Source organism: Leptonychotes weddellii, chromosome 8, assembly GCF_054177405.1.
Source record: "Leptonychotes weddellii isolate Sample4059 chromosome 8, ASM5417740v2, whole genome shotgun sequence".
NCBI classification, from domain to species: Eukaryota; Metazoa; Chordata; class Mammalia; order Carnivora; family Phocidae; genus Leptonychotes; species Leptonychotes weddellii.
The window spans coordinates 28,178,581-28,193,423 of NC_138376.1; the positions used below are offsets into that span (position 1 = coordinate 28,178,581).

General features: G+C 36.2%; 1 protein-coding gene across 3 annotated transcripts in view; it reads left to right on the plus strand.

Annotated features, from left to right (window-relative positions):
- Nucleotides 1–14,843, plus strand: part of ZFAND3 (zinc finger AN1-type containing 3) — a 338,039-nt gene that overhangs the window by 84,630 nt on the left and 238,566 nt on the right. The window lies entirely within an intron of this gene.

Here is a 14,843-nt window from a genome sequence, read left to right on the forward strand (position 1 = left end):
GAGAGAACGAGTGGTGGGGAGGGACGGGGCCGGGCAGAGAGAGAGAGAGAGAGGCAGACTCCCTGCTGAGCAGGAAGCCGGATCCTGGGCTCAATCCTAGGACGCAGAGATCATGACCTGAGCTGAAGGCAGATGTTTAACCTGCTGAGCCACCCAGGTGCCCCTCAGAATAGTTTCTTGCACATATTTTCTATTTATATAATCGTTTACTCTGTGAATTAGTTTACTTCTGTCTTTTAAATTCTTGTACCTTTTACTTGTTTCACTTTTTTTTTTTTAAAGATTTTATTTATTTATTTGACAGAGACAAAGCGAGAGAAGGAACACAAGCAGGGGGAGTGGGAGAGGGAGAAGCAGGCTTCCCGCGGAGCAGGGAGTCTGATGTGGAGCTTGATCCCAGGACCCTGGGATCATGACCTGAGCTGAAGGCAGTCGCTTAACGACTGAACCACCCAGGCACCCCTGTTTCACTTTTTTTTAAGTGCACTGACTGGGCTGTCTTGTATATACTTGAATAGATGTATAAATGTCGTAATAACAGTTTTACTTGTTTTATTTTGTTCTGAAACAGAAAGCTTTCAGTTTTTCACCATTGTTTGATGTTCCCTGTTGGGGAACCCCTTGTCTGATTAAGGAAGTTCACTTCTTAAATGAATTTTGAAAAATCCTGGGTACATGTAAATACCTAATTTTTCTCCTTTTGTTGGGATGCTCTTCTGTTTTTCTCCTTTCTTTTCTTTTCTTTTTTTTTTTTTAAAGATTTTATTTATTTTTTGACAGAGAGAGACACAGCGAGAGAGGGAACACAAGCAGGGAGAGTGGGAGAGGGAGAAGCAGGCTCCCGGCCAAGCAGGGAGCCCGATGCGGGGCTCGATCCCAGGACCCTGGGATCATGACCTGAGCCGAAGGCAGACGCTTAACGACTGAGCCACCCAGGCGCCCCTCTCCTTTATTTTCTTAATGTGGTATATTATATTGATGTTTGGGTATTAAACCAGCCTGAGATTCCCAGAATAAACCCACTTTATTGTGCTGTAGTGTCCTTTTATTGCTTATTTTGGTTTGCTAAATTTTGCTTATATTTATTGCCTCTACGTTCATTAATGAGACTGGTCTATAATTTTTATTTCTATTTTTGTTTTATTTATTTATTTATTATTTATTTATTGCTTGCCTGTAATGCATTTGTTGGGTTTTGCTATTAAGGTTATGCTAGCATCATCAAAGGAACAGACAAGTGTTTTTCTCTTTCCATTCTCTGCTAAGTGTTTATTATTGACTTACTCTTAATTCTCCATAGATTGCCAGTAAAGCCAACTGAGCTTGAAGCTTTCTTTTCTTTTTTTTTTTTTAAAGATTTTATTTATTTATTCATTAGAGAGAGAGAGAGAGAGACAGAGGGAGAAGCAGGCTCCCAAGGAGCAGGGAGCCCGATGCAGGACTCTATCCCAGGACCCTGGGATCATGACCTGAGCCGAAGGCAGACGCTTAGCCATCTGAGCCACCCAGGCGCCTGAAGCTTTCTTTATTGGAATAATTTAAATTATGGATTTATTTTCTTTATTAGTTATAGGATTTGGTTAGATTTTCTAGTTGTTCCTAGTTTTGGTAAGTTTTTTCCCCCTACAATTTATCTACATTTCAAATTTATTGCCATAATACTGTTTGTAATATATCCTCTTTTAAAATATAGGTATGACTTACCTGTAATAAGGTGTATGATGTTAAATTTACAACTCAGTGCATTTTCACAGCTCTGTATTTGTATCTGTATCTCTGTCTGTATATCATTGAAATCACCATCTAGATCCACAAAACATTTCTAGGGCCCCTGTAGGCTCCTCCTTGCCCTGTCCTAGGCAAAGCTACCTCTGTAGGTAACCACTATTTTAATTTCTGTCACCACAAATTGAGTTTTACCTGTTTCATACATCATATAAGTAGAGTAGGTTCTTTTTTGTGTCTAGTTTCTTTTCCTCAGAATTATGTCTGAAAGGTGCATCTTTGTGGTTGCTGATGGTAGCAGTTCTTATTCCATTCTGTGAATATAGAAGTCTATATGTTTGTTCTCCTGTGGGTGGACGTTTGAGTTATTTTCAGTCTTTGTTATGAATTATACTGTTAGGAACATTGCTTCACATGTCCCTTGTTAGAAATCCAGTCTCAATTCTCTTGGGTATATACACAGAAGGGAATTGTTAAGTTATAGGTTATGTATGCTTAGCTCTTTCGATGGTGACTATACCAGTTTACCAGCAGCAGTATTAGAATTCCAGTGTTCTACACATTTGTCAACATTTGGATATTTTCCGTCTTTTTGATTTTAGCCATTCTCTTGGTATTATATTGTGATTTTAATTTGCATTCTCTGATGTCTAATGATGTTGAGCAGTTTTACGTTTGCTTATTGACCACATAGGTATCCACATTTTTAAAGTGCCTATTCAGGTGTTTTGTCCATTTTAAACTTGGACGCAAGTGTCTTATTGATTTATAGGAATTCTTTGTATATAGGATAGTATATATCACATGCATACATACGAACACACACACCACTTACATAGATGAACTGCAGCTATCTTCTTCCAATTGTGATTTACTTTTCATTCTCTTAGTGTTTCGATGGACAGAAGTTCTTAATTTTAATGAATTACAGCCTTATCACTGTTTTATGTGATCCATGCTTTTGTGTTTAAGAAATTTTTGCCTACTCCAAAGTTATAAAGATATTCTGTGTTTTGAGGTGGCTGGTTGGCTCAGTTGGAAGAGCATGCGACTCTTGATCTCCAGGTCTTGAGTTTGAGTCTCACATTGAATGTAGTGATTACTAAAAAAATAAACTTTAAAAAAAAAATGCTTATAAAAAGAAAGATACTCCATGTTTTGTTTTTCTTGCTTTATTGTTTTACATTTCACATTTGATTCTACTGTGCACATTTGGATATGATGTGAGGTAAAGGTCAAAGCTCATTTTTTCCATATGGATATCAAGTTGACCTAACACTATTTCTTGCAAAGATCATTTCCCCCCAGTGATTTGTTCTGGTATCTTTTTGTCTTAAATCAGGTGACCAAGTATGTGTAGGTCTGTTTCTGGATTCTTCTGCTCTATCTCTTCACCAATGACACACTGTCTTTATTGCTGTAACTCTTGGATAAGTCTCAATATTTGGTAGTATAGGTCCTTTGGCTTTGTTGTTCTTTAAGACTGTCTTAGCTATTCTGCATTCTTTGCAATTCCATATAAATTTTAGAATATACATTTTAGATTTAAAAAATCTGCTGGTGTTTTGATTGAAATTCTTTTGACTCCATAGATCAGTTTGGGGAGAGCTGTCACTTTATCGTATTGAGCCTTCCAAACATAAGCATAGTGTATACCTTCATTTATGTAAATCTTTAATTTCTCTCACTAGGGTTTTATAATCTTTAGCATAGCAGCCCTGTACATGTTTTAGATTTATTTTTTTGATGTTTCTTTTTTTTTTTTTTTTTTTTGGTGCTATAGTAGATACTCCTGATATAAAATTTTTTCAAGATTTTATTTATTTTGTGAGAGAGAGCGTGCATGCACCAGCACGAGTTGGGGGTGGGGCAGAGGGAGAAGCAGACTCCCCGCTGAACAGGGAGCCTGATGCAGGACCCTTGGGATCACGACCTGAGCCAAAGGCAGATGCTTAACCTGCTGAGCCACCCAGACACTCCTCCTGATTTAAATTTTATTATTTGCCTGATTGTTGCTTCAGATATAGAAATAAAATTTTGGCGGTTGATCTTATAGTCAGAAACATTGCCAAATTCACTTGCTAATATTAATATTTATAGATTCCTTTGCATGTTTTTAATGTACCCAGTCATGTCATATATAATTAATGAGATTTATTTTTTATTTCTAATCTTTAGGATTTTTATTTTTCCTTTTTTTTTTTTTTAAGATTTTATTTATTTGTCAGAGAAAGAGAGAACAAGCAGGGGAGTGGCAGGCAGAGGGAGAAGCAGGCTCCCTGCTGAGCAAGGAGCCTGATGTGGGACTCTATCCCAGGACCCTGGGATCATGACCTGAGCTGAAGGCAGATGCTTAACCGACTGAGCCACCCAGGCGTCCCTATTTTGCTTCTTTTGCTTAATTTCATCAGCTAGGATTTCCACTATAATGCTGAGTAGATGTGAATAGTATACATCTTTGCCTTTTTCCTGACTTGGGGGAAATATGTACAATACTTCACCATTAAGGTGATGTTAGCTTGTTATTGTTGTTGTTTTGATGAAGGTTAGAGTAATATGTCATTGTGTTGCTATTTTTGTGTGGTGATTTTTCTGAGGTGGCATGAATCCTTTCATGATCCAAAAGTATTTATTCACCTGTCCAATTTAGATGTATATTTGAATTTAAATTGTATATGTAAGTTAATAGTTGAAATAAGAGATTAATGAGATTGATCTAACTTTAGCCCTCATGCCTAATAGAAATCAGAAATGCCCATTATCTTTACATATTTCAAGTAAAATTTCTTTTCAATGTTATTCTGTAATTTCCCCCTCTACTTTGAAAAAATAATATTCATATGGTAAAAATTCTAGCAGTTTCAAATGATTTACAGTGAAAAATAAATCTTCTTACCCCAGTTCATGGTTCCACTACCCTGCAGCAGTCTCTTAACGGGTTTTTTGTTTGGGGGTTATCCTTCCATATTACATTGTGCTTAACAGTTACACATTAATTAATTTTTTATTTTAAACATTCATACATTCATTCATTCATTCATTCATTCTCCACACCCAGGTTAGGCTCAAACTTATAACCCTGAGATCAAGAGTCTCATGCTTTCCTGACTGAGCCAGCCAGGCACCCCAAATTTTAATTTTTTTAATTGAATTATAGTTGACACACAGTGTTAAATTAGTTTTGGGTGTACAACATAGTGATTTGACAACTCTATACTTTATGCTTTAAACATCACAAGTGTAGCTACCCCAACTGTCACCATACAATGCTATTATAGTACCATAGAGTATATTCCCTATGCTGTACCTTTCATCCCTGTGATTTATTCATTCCATAAACAGATATTTAAATAATACAACATTTGGTTATGTACTACACACACTGTTCAGCTTCTTGTGATCTGTATCTTCTAGATTGTTCCATATTAGCATGTGTAGAATTACATCATTCTTTTGGATAGCTTAATATTGTACTCGATAGATACAACATACTTAGAAGTCTTTAAGATGGATATTCATGTTTTTGCCAATCTTCTTTTAACTATTATTTAGTTATTTAACTATTTGAAACAATGTTGTAGAAAGACTATAATACATGTCTTTCTACATATGTGTTAAGATTTCTACCTGTATTTATTCTTCCTTTTTAAAAGATTTTATTTTAGAGAGAGAGTGTGTGAGCTCGCATGAGAGCCTGTGGGTGTGAATGCACGGGGGGGTTGGGGTGGGGAGGGGGGAGTAGAGAGGGAGGGAGCGGAAGAGGGAAAGAATCTCAAGAGCCCATAGTGGGGCTCAATTTCACAACCCTGAGATCATGACCTGAGCCGAAACCAAGAGTCAGTTGCCCATCCAACTGAGCCACCCAGGTGCCCCTCTTCCCATACTTACTCTTAATGTTTTAATTTATAATGTATTTATACTTTATTCTGAAAAAATTACGTAGCAAACTACCTTTTCAGTGTTCCTGAGATTGCACATTATGATTTAAAATTTTACTCCCTTAAACAGACTTGCAGAAGACATCTCATTTTCAAGAAAATCTCAAGGGAAAGTAATTGTAAAAGTGGTGTTTAAGTAGACTTCCTTTTATGTAGAAAGCCAGTGTAGAATTTATAATCTTAAATAATGGATAATATTGAGTGTTTGCAATTTTAGATACTATCTTAAGCTGACTTAGCTCCCTAAGCAGAGTGCATTGTTTCTGTAGTTTTTTTCTTTTTTGGAAAAGCATCAGTATTTTGTAAAGAATAGATAACTTGCTTGTTACTAGTATTTGTAATGATGAGGTTATTAACTCATTCAACAAATACCTGTCACCATTCCATTATGTTCTACCCATTCATTGTTCAATGCTCTGGGAATATAGCTTTTATTCTTGTTGTGGGGCAGGAGTGGGGCAAGAATAAATTAAGTATATAATAGTAAATAATAGGTAATGTTAGAAAAATAAAGCGTGCAGGCAGGCTAGAGAGTGCTGAGGTTTGGAGAATAGGAGATGTATTTTAAAATAGGACGTACCCGGGTGCCTGGGTGGCTCAGGTCATGGTCCCAGGGTCCTGGGATCGAGCCCCACATCAGGCTCTCTGCTCGGTGGGAAGCCTGCTTCTCCCTCTCCCACTCCCCCTGCTTGTGTTCCCTCTCTCACTGTGTCTCTCTCTGTCAAATAAATAAAATCTTAAAAAAAAAAAAAAAGGATGTACCTTAGGGAAGAATCTACAAGAACCTCGTAATAGTGGCTGCTTCTAATAGGGGGATCTGGGCATCTGGCAGGCAGGGGTGGGAATGAGACATACTTTCACTAATACTCTTTATTTAGTGCCTTTTGAATTTCCTATCATGTGATACATTTGTAAGAATAAATTTTATTAAAAGAGGCTGCTATGTTGTTAGAGATGAGGGAGTAGGGAGCTGCCCTACTTTCCACAGTCCATTCTGGTCCTTTTTCTGTGGTCAGGGCTTTCTTTCTTTCTTTTTAAAAGATTTTTTAATTTATTTTTTGACAGAGAGAGACACAGCGAGAGAGGGAACACAAGCAGGGGGAGTGGGAGAGGGAGAAGCCAACTCCTCGCTGAGCAGGGAGCCCAATGTGGCGCTTGATGTGGGGCTTGATCCCAGGACCCTGGGATCAGGACCTGAGCCGAAGGCAGACGCTTAACGACTGAGCCACCCAGCGCCCCGTGGTCAGGTCTTTCTTATTCAAAAATGATACGTGGTTCTTTAATTGTAATTCCTACTAATAGCGTATTAAGGAGAAAGACTCCCTGAGAAATGAAGGGAGTTTTAAGTGGCAAATGGGTAGGAGATGAAAGTTATTATCAAATCTGGTAAAACTCTATGCTGTTATTTTTTTTATTTTTTGAGGTATAATTGACATACAGTATTAATTACAGATGCACAACATAGTGATTTGATATTTGTATACGTTGTGAAATGGTCACCACAAGAGTCTAGTTACCATCTGTCACCTTAAAAAGTTAATGTAATATTATTTTCTATATTCCCTATGTACGTTACATTCGCATGACTTATTTTATACCTGGAAGTTTGTGCTTCTTAATTTTCTTCCCCCATTTCATTACTCATCTCTTCTGTGGCAACTATAATTTGTTCTCTGTATCTATAAGTCTGGGTTTTGTTTTGATTGTTTTGTTTTTTAGATTCCACAAATAAGTGAAATCATGCGGTGTTTGTCTTTCTCTGACTTATTTAGCATAATACCCTAAAGGTCCATTCATGTTGTCACAAATGATAAGATTTCTTTTTTTCCCCTCCCTCCCTCCTTTCCTTTGTCTGAATGGTATTCCATTGTGCATATATACCACATCGCCTTTCTCCATTCATCCATCAGTGGACCTTTAGGTTGTTTCCATGTCTTGGCTGTTGTCAGTTATGCTGCATTGAACATAGGGGTGCATTTATCTTTCTAGATTAGTGTTTTCCTTTTGTTTGGATGGATACCCAGTAGTGGAATTGCTGGATTGTATGGTAGCTCCATTTTGGATTTTTTTTTGAGGACCCTCCATACAGTGTTTTCCTTAGTGGCTCTGCCAATTTACAGTCCTACGATCAGTGTACGAGGGTGCCCTTTCCTCCGCATCCTCACCAACACTTATCTTTTGTCTTTTTGATGATATCCGTTCTGACAGGTGTGAGCTGTTACCTCGTGATTTTGATTTGTATTTCCCTGATGATTAGTGATATTGAGCATCTTTTCATCTGCCTGTTGGTCATCTGTATGTTTTCTTTGGAAAATGTTTATTCAGACTCTCTGCCCATTTTTTAAAATTGGATTGTTTTTTGTTATTGTATGAGTTCTTTATATATTTTGGATATTATCCCCTTATCAAAGATAAGATTTGGAAATATTTTCCCCCAGTCGGTAGGTTGCCTTTTTGTTGATGATTTGTTTCACTGTGTGAAGCTTTAGTTTAATGTAGTCCCATTTGTTTATTTTTGCTTTTGTTTCCCTTGCCTTTGGAATCAGATTTAAAAAAAAAAATGCTTATACTGATGTTATGGAGCTTATGGCCATTTTAAATTTACAACAAAGAAGGCAAGAATGAACAATGGGGAAAGGACAGTCTTTTCAATAAATGGTATCGGGAAAACCGGACAGCCACATGTAAAAGAAGGAACTAAACCACTGTTACACTATATAAAAATTTACTCAAAATGGATTTAAAGACTTGAATGTAAGATCTGAAACCATAAAACTCCTAGAAGAAAATATAGGTGATAAAGCTCCTTTACTGTTAATTTAAAATCCTGCTTAATAAGGCTGTGCTTCTTTTTCACATGGAAATAAAACCATCAATGACTAACTGCCAGTGTTCAGTTAAGCCTGTTAGAGAAGCTTTAGTCCCTTGAATAAAAGCAGTGAGGCTGGGTGAAGGTGTGATGGCCAACACCATATGCTGGATTGCTGCCTCCATTACCACATCTGAACTGCCACTTCAGGCTTTCCTGAGGTTTCTCTTAAAAAACCCAAAAGGATTCACAGGTCCTTGGGTTAACTACTGGAGGGACCTTCTAACTGGGGCCACTAACAACATTGCAAAAGATAGAAGTAACTTAATTTTGTACCTAGATGTCGGATTCTATATGTCAATCCAGTTAACTTGTAACACTGGCGCTATTGGGGGTTAATCTTCAGTATTCTATTGTTTTGTCCTCGGTGATAACTTTTTTTGGCTTTAGCTTTTATACTTGTAAATTTGGCAAATATGATTAATGCCTGGCAAAGGTAGAGGTAGGATTAACTTGGATTCTGAATATAAAATGTTATAAGAATATAACCTCAATAAAAATCACAAAACAAAATTTTGTCTGTATCTTTTGATGTGTTTTAGGCCCTTCTTGTATGGGTCTGGTGCAATCATGTCCATATTTCCATTAGCTGTAATCATGAATTGGATCTCGTTTACTTACCATTTTACAAACATTCTGTGTTATTTTGTGTGAAAATGGTTTCATAGATGGTTTTAAATATTAATAATTTGAGATTATAGTTGTCTTCAGAGTAATATAAAGTTGGAAAATTGGCAAAATATATTAAGCTGTAATTTAGGGTGAATCTTTACACTTCTCTAAAAAGTATTCATTTTTAAAAGGTTGTTTTGATCACTGATCTCCCAAGTTTTAGAGGTTCTTTATTTGTATGTAACAAGAATTTTTAAGCTTAGAAAGCCATTCTTATAACTCCTTTATTCATTGGGTAGAGTTGTGTCAGAATTATAATTAGCTGTATCATTAAAAGCCCTTGTAATTTAAAGTGTAAATATTGAAGCTTTCAAGTTAGATTCAATAACAAGAAACCAAAATACTGAAATAGTTGGTATCTTCTTTGTTTGGAACACGAAATATTCTGGCTAGCTTTTAGACTAATAATACAGTTTCCAGAGATTGAATAAAATTGTATATCACTAATGTACCAATATTCTAGGTTACCACAGTTGTTTTCTGTGCACTTTGTCATTCAGGGGCTGATCATCATTTTCTGAATTTTCTAAATTACCTTCAAAGTTTCTCTGTCTACTGTATAAACCTTTACTGCTACCTAGCTTTTACTTAACAGCACTTACTCCCTTTAACTAGTAGGGCAAGAGGGAATTTAGAGTATGTAAAATTCACATTAGGTCAGTAGTAGCTATGGTTTTTGGAAAGATAAAAGAAGGTTTAACAATAGATGAGAATTTTAAAGGTATCCTTTGATTTTAATATCAATGGTAGTATACTCTAATATCATGAATAAATTAATATAAGTAGGTAGAATTGATGAAAAAGTTTTTAAACTTGCAATTTGTTCATCAAAAATATGCTTGCTTTTTAAAAATTGTTTTCCATAAATAAGTTGGAATCTGTGTGCTCTGTACCTTCAAGTTGCTCACTGCTGTTACCAAACAGTAGTCCCTTTGCGAGGTGTGAGGTTTTTGTTCTGTGGATATTCCCAAAGGGCTATATGAGGAAATTCTGAAATAAAGGGATAGATGAACTTTAAAAAAAAACTACTTGGCCTACTTGGAAGGGAATAAACAACTATGGGCTACAGTTTTTGCTTTTCTGGAATGCCAAATTTCAGCTCAGAGCAAATTCTTCAGCAGAGCAATAAACCTTTGAAAATTGCTTTATAATGGAAATGCTGACAGACCATTAACTGTAGTGGTGCAGATGCACTGCTCTGACATACATAAGGTTTTCCCAAGTTGCTAAATACAGTAAACCATGTTGGGCCGTGTACATCCTGTGGAAGCCTATATGGGTGTATACAGTTTGTCGTGTTATGCCACCTAATTATTAATGGAGAAGCTCAAACATAGCACCTTTGACATGCAGGAAAAGTATCATTTTAGAAGGAAAGAGTGGTTTAGGCTCTGCTGATGCTGATAGCTCATTTTATGTTTGCCACACTGGAAAAGGCCCAGGGTAAATTTAACATGATGCATTTAATCACCATTCCAATTACAGTGCCACTGAAGCAGATCAGTGTTTTCTTACTACCAATTCATTGGAACTTCTAGGTCATAAAGTATCATTATTAGGCATATTGGAAAGTCTCAGCCCAATGGAAATGGGGATTCTGGGATTTTTCCAATTGCTTTGAAATAGTAACGGAGGCTGCTTGGATGTACATTTTCCCCATGTAAAATGAAAATTGGAATTTAAAGGGATTGATATGACAAAGTGAGAATCCTATAATGCCCCAAGGAAGGATGAAGCAGAATGTTCACATCCAAAAATAAAATGAGGGAAATGATGAAAAGGGGTGGATACTTCCATAGCAGCCTGCTTAATGACTGATATCCCTGTTAATAATAAGTGTTATGAGAGTATGTCTTATTCCTGGCTTGTTCATAGCACCTAGCACAGTTCCTGGCACATAATGTGGGTGTAAGTTTTAATAGAATTTATTTGTGCTTGTGTATTTGAAAACGTTTTGAGGCTAGATTGTCAGGTGCCTTGCTAAATGTTGTGTAAGGTACTAATAAAATGTGTGTGTGTGTGTACATACATACATAATAATACATTATATACATACACAGCTAGAATTTATAAAAGATTTCTAAAGGCATTATTAGGTACAATTTGATATGTTGAATATCATGAATTAATGCGAAGATTCAAGTGTATTTTGGGTAGAATCATGTCCTTTGAAATGAAAATATATAGTAAAAAGATCTGACATCATTACTAGATTGTAATAAGTCTGATAACCCTATACTCTAAAATCAATGCTAATTGGACCAGGCTTATCTGTTCTGTTTGACTAAGAAAAAAATTTCTTTTCCCAATTGACTATGGCAATTCCTAAATTTTTTTGTTCACCTGCACTTTTAAGAAAACATAGGAATTCGTGGGCACTAGCCAAGATTTTGATTCACTAAGTCTAGGGTGGAGACTGGGAATCTATGTTTTGTTGTTATTGTTGTTTGTTTTTTAATTTCCTTTCCTTGGGTGTTTATGTACAGCACTCCCCCTGCCCCACTTTATGATTTACTTTGAAATGAGTGGTGACAATTATTTTGGACTTTTTGGGTTCTCTGGAAATGATAACCAGCACAGTAATGTCTTGGAAGGAAAGAAATGGCTAGCATATGTCATATTGAAGGTCTTTTTAAGACTAGTGTTGACTTTCTGTCCATATTTCACCAGAAGTCTACTGTCAGAGTTTGAGGAAAGATACGATATCCTTTTTTTTCCCCCCCTGTGGCATATTCACAGAAGTTGTATTATTGGAAGGTGCCTTAGAAATTATTTGGTTTATTCCCTTCCTCTTATATTTGAGTTAATCTTAAAAATGTTTGTGTTTGAATCCCAGTTGTACCTCTTATTTGTTGTTGCCTCATTTCTCTGAGCCTTGGTTTCCTATACAGAAATTGGGGTTAGGGGCGCCTGGGTGGCTCAGTCAGTTGAGCGCCTGCCTTTGGCTCAGGTCATGATCACAGAACCCTAAGATAGAGCCCTGTGTCGGTCTCCTGCTCAGTGGGGAGCCTGCTTCTCCCTCTCCTTCTGCTGCTCCCCCTGCTTGCGTGTGCTCTCTTTGTCAAATAAAGTTGTTGAAAAAAAATAAATTGGGGGGCGCCTGGGTGGCTCAGTTGGTTAAGCGACTGCCTTCGGCTCAGGTCATGATCCTGGGGTCCCAGGATCGAGTCCCACATCGGGCTCCCTGCTCAGCAGGGAGTCTGCTTCTCCCTCTGACCCTCCTCCCTCTCATGCTCTCTGTCTCTCATTCTCTCTCTCGCAAATAAATAAAATCTTAAAAAAAAAAATAAAAAAAAAAATAAATTGGGGATAACAATACCTACCTACTGTACAGGTTTTTAAGGATTAAAATACACAAAAAATGCCTAACATATATCTTGCATGTAGTAAGTAGGTGCTCAATAAATGTTAGATTTTAAGGCATATCTATTATACAAACTGTAGTATACATAAAAGCCAAAAGAGGTAGGAAAATTATAATAAATTCAAGTTAAATATCCTGTATGTATACCCACAGGCAGTTTTTGTAAATTATGGTAAAATACATATAAAACCCACCATTTTAACTATTTTGAAGTGTACAGTTCAGTGGCATTTAGTACGTTTACATTGTTGTACGTTTACATTGTTTACACTATCTAGTTTCAGAACATTTTCATCACCCTAAAAAGAAACCTGTACCCATTAAACAGTCAGTCCCTATTCCCTCTACTCCTCCCCAGACCATGCCAGTCACTAATCTTTCTGTCTTTGCGGATATGCCTATTTTGTATACTTTGTGTGAAAGGAATCATACAACTTGGGACCCTCTGTGTATGGTTTCTTTCACTTTGTATGTTTTTAAGGTCCCTGTGTGGTCTAGCATGTACCGGTACTTCATTCCTTTTTATGGCTGGATAGTATCCATTGTATGGATATACACCAAAGTTTGTTTATGCATTCATCAGTTGATGAACATTTGAGTTCTTTCCACCCTTTGGCTATTGTGACTAATGCTGCCACCAACATGCATTTACAAATTTTTGTTTGAATGCTTGTTTTCAGTTCTTTGATTCATATAGTAATTCTATATTTAACTTACTGAGGGAACCACCGAACTGTTTTCCATGGTGGATGTGCCATCTTACATCCCACCAGCAATGTATAAGGGTTCTCATTTCTCCACATCCTGGCCAGCACTATTTTTTATTATAGTTACCCAATTAGGTGTGAAGTATATCTCATTATAGTTTTGATTTGCATTTTGCTGATAACTACTGACATGAGGCATCTTTTCATTGGGCTTGTTGGCCATCTATATATCTTCTTTGGAGAAATGTCTTTTGGTTTTTTTGTCTTTTTGTTGTTGAAGGCAGAATCTTTTAATTATGAAATTAATTGATGTATCATTTTTAGGGGGCTTCTTTGGGAATATAAAAATATTTGGGAATATAACAGTAAGGGATTGGAGTTCTTTTGAAGTAACATTTGATTGAATGTTTTATTTTTATCTATTTTTTTGTAGAAATGTAACTACCTTTAATTATATAGTTTAGCCTCCTTTCGTACTCCCTGCCTCCAGTCTCCACTAGCAGATAGCCACATTTATTCCTTTCCAGATTGTTTTATATTGGTGTTTTTTTCCATAGACTGTTCCTTTCTCAACTTTTTTGTTAACTTTATTGAAGTATAATTTATATACCATAAAATTTCACTCATTGTAGCTATACAGGTTGATGATTTTTTAGTACATTTATAGTGTTGTACCACCATTACCAAATTCAGTTTTAGAACATTTATAGCACCTTGAAAAGTTTCCTCAGCACTGTTGGTGGTAAATTTCTGTGCCCACCTCCAGGCAACCAGTGATCTGCTTTCTGTTTCTATTCTATAGATTTGTCCTTTCTTGATATTTTTCACATAAATGTAATCATAATATGTAGAAAGAATATTAGCTTCTTTCACTGAGATTAATGTTTTCAAGGTTCGTCATCCTTGTTGTAGCATGTACCCATAGTGTGTTCCTTTTTATTGCTTAATCTGTGGATTGTATCACATTTTATTTATTCACCAGTTGATGGGCATTTGAATTGTTTCTAGATTTTGGCTATTATGAGTAATGAATGTTCATGTACAAATCGTTGTGTGGACATCCTCCCTCAGCTTTTTACTTTGAAACCTTTCAAGTCTATATAGAAAGGTTGAGATAATATAATGTGTGTGTATGTGTATACATATATATAAAATAAACGTCTATATGTGCCTCACTTAGATTCACTGATTGTTAACATTTGCTCCCCATGCTTTACCTCTTTTTGTGAATACACCTTTTGCATAATTGTTTACAGATTATCATGATAGTTTATGTATTAAGTATTTCAGTATGAATCTTTAAGAATGAGGACATACATTGTCATACATAACCACAGTATCATAATCAGACTTAAAAATTAGCAATAATTTCATAACATCAACTATTTTATATACATACTGAAATTTTCCCAGTTGTTCCAAAAGTGTCTTCTAGAGCTTTTTTTACCCCCTTTCTTCTAATCCAGGATCCAGAAATGATTTATAGTTTGCATTTGGTTATTTCTCTTAGTCTCTCTCTCTTTAAGATTTTATTTATTTATTTGGGGGGGTGGTGAGTGAGAGAGCAC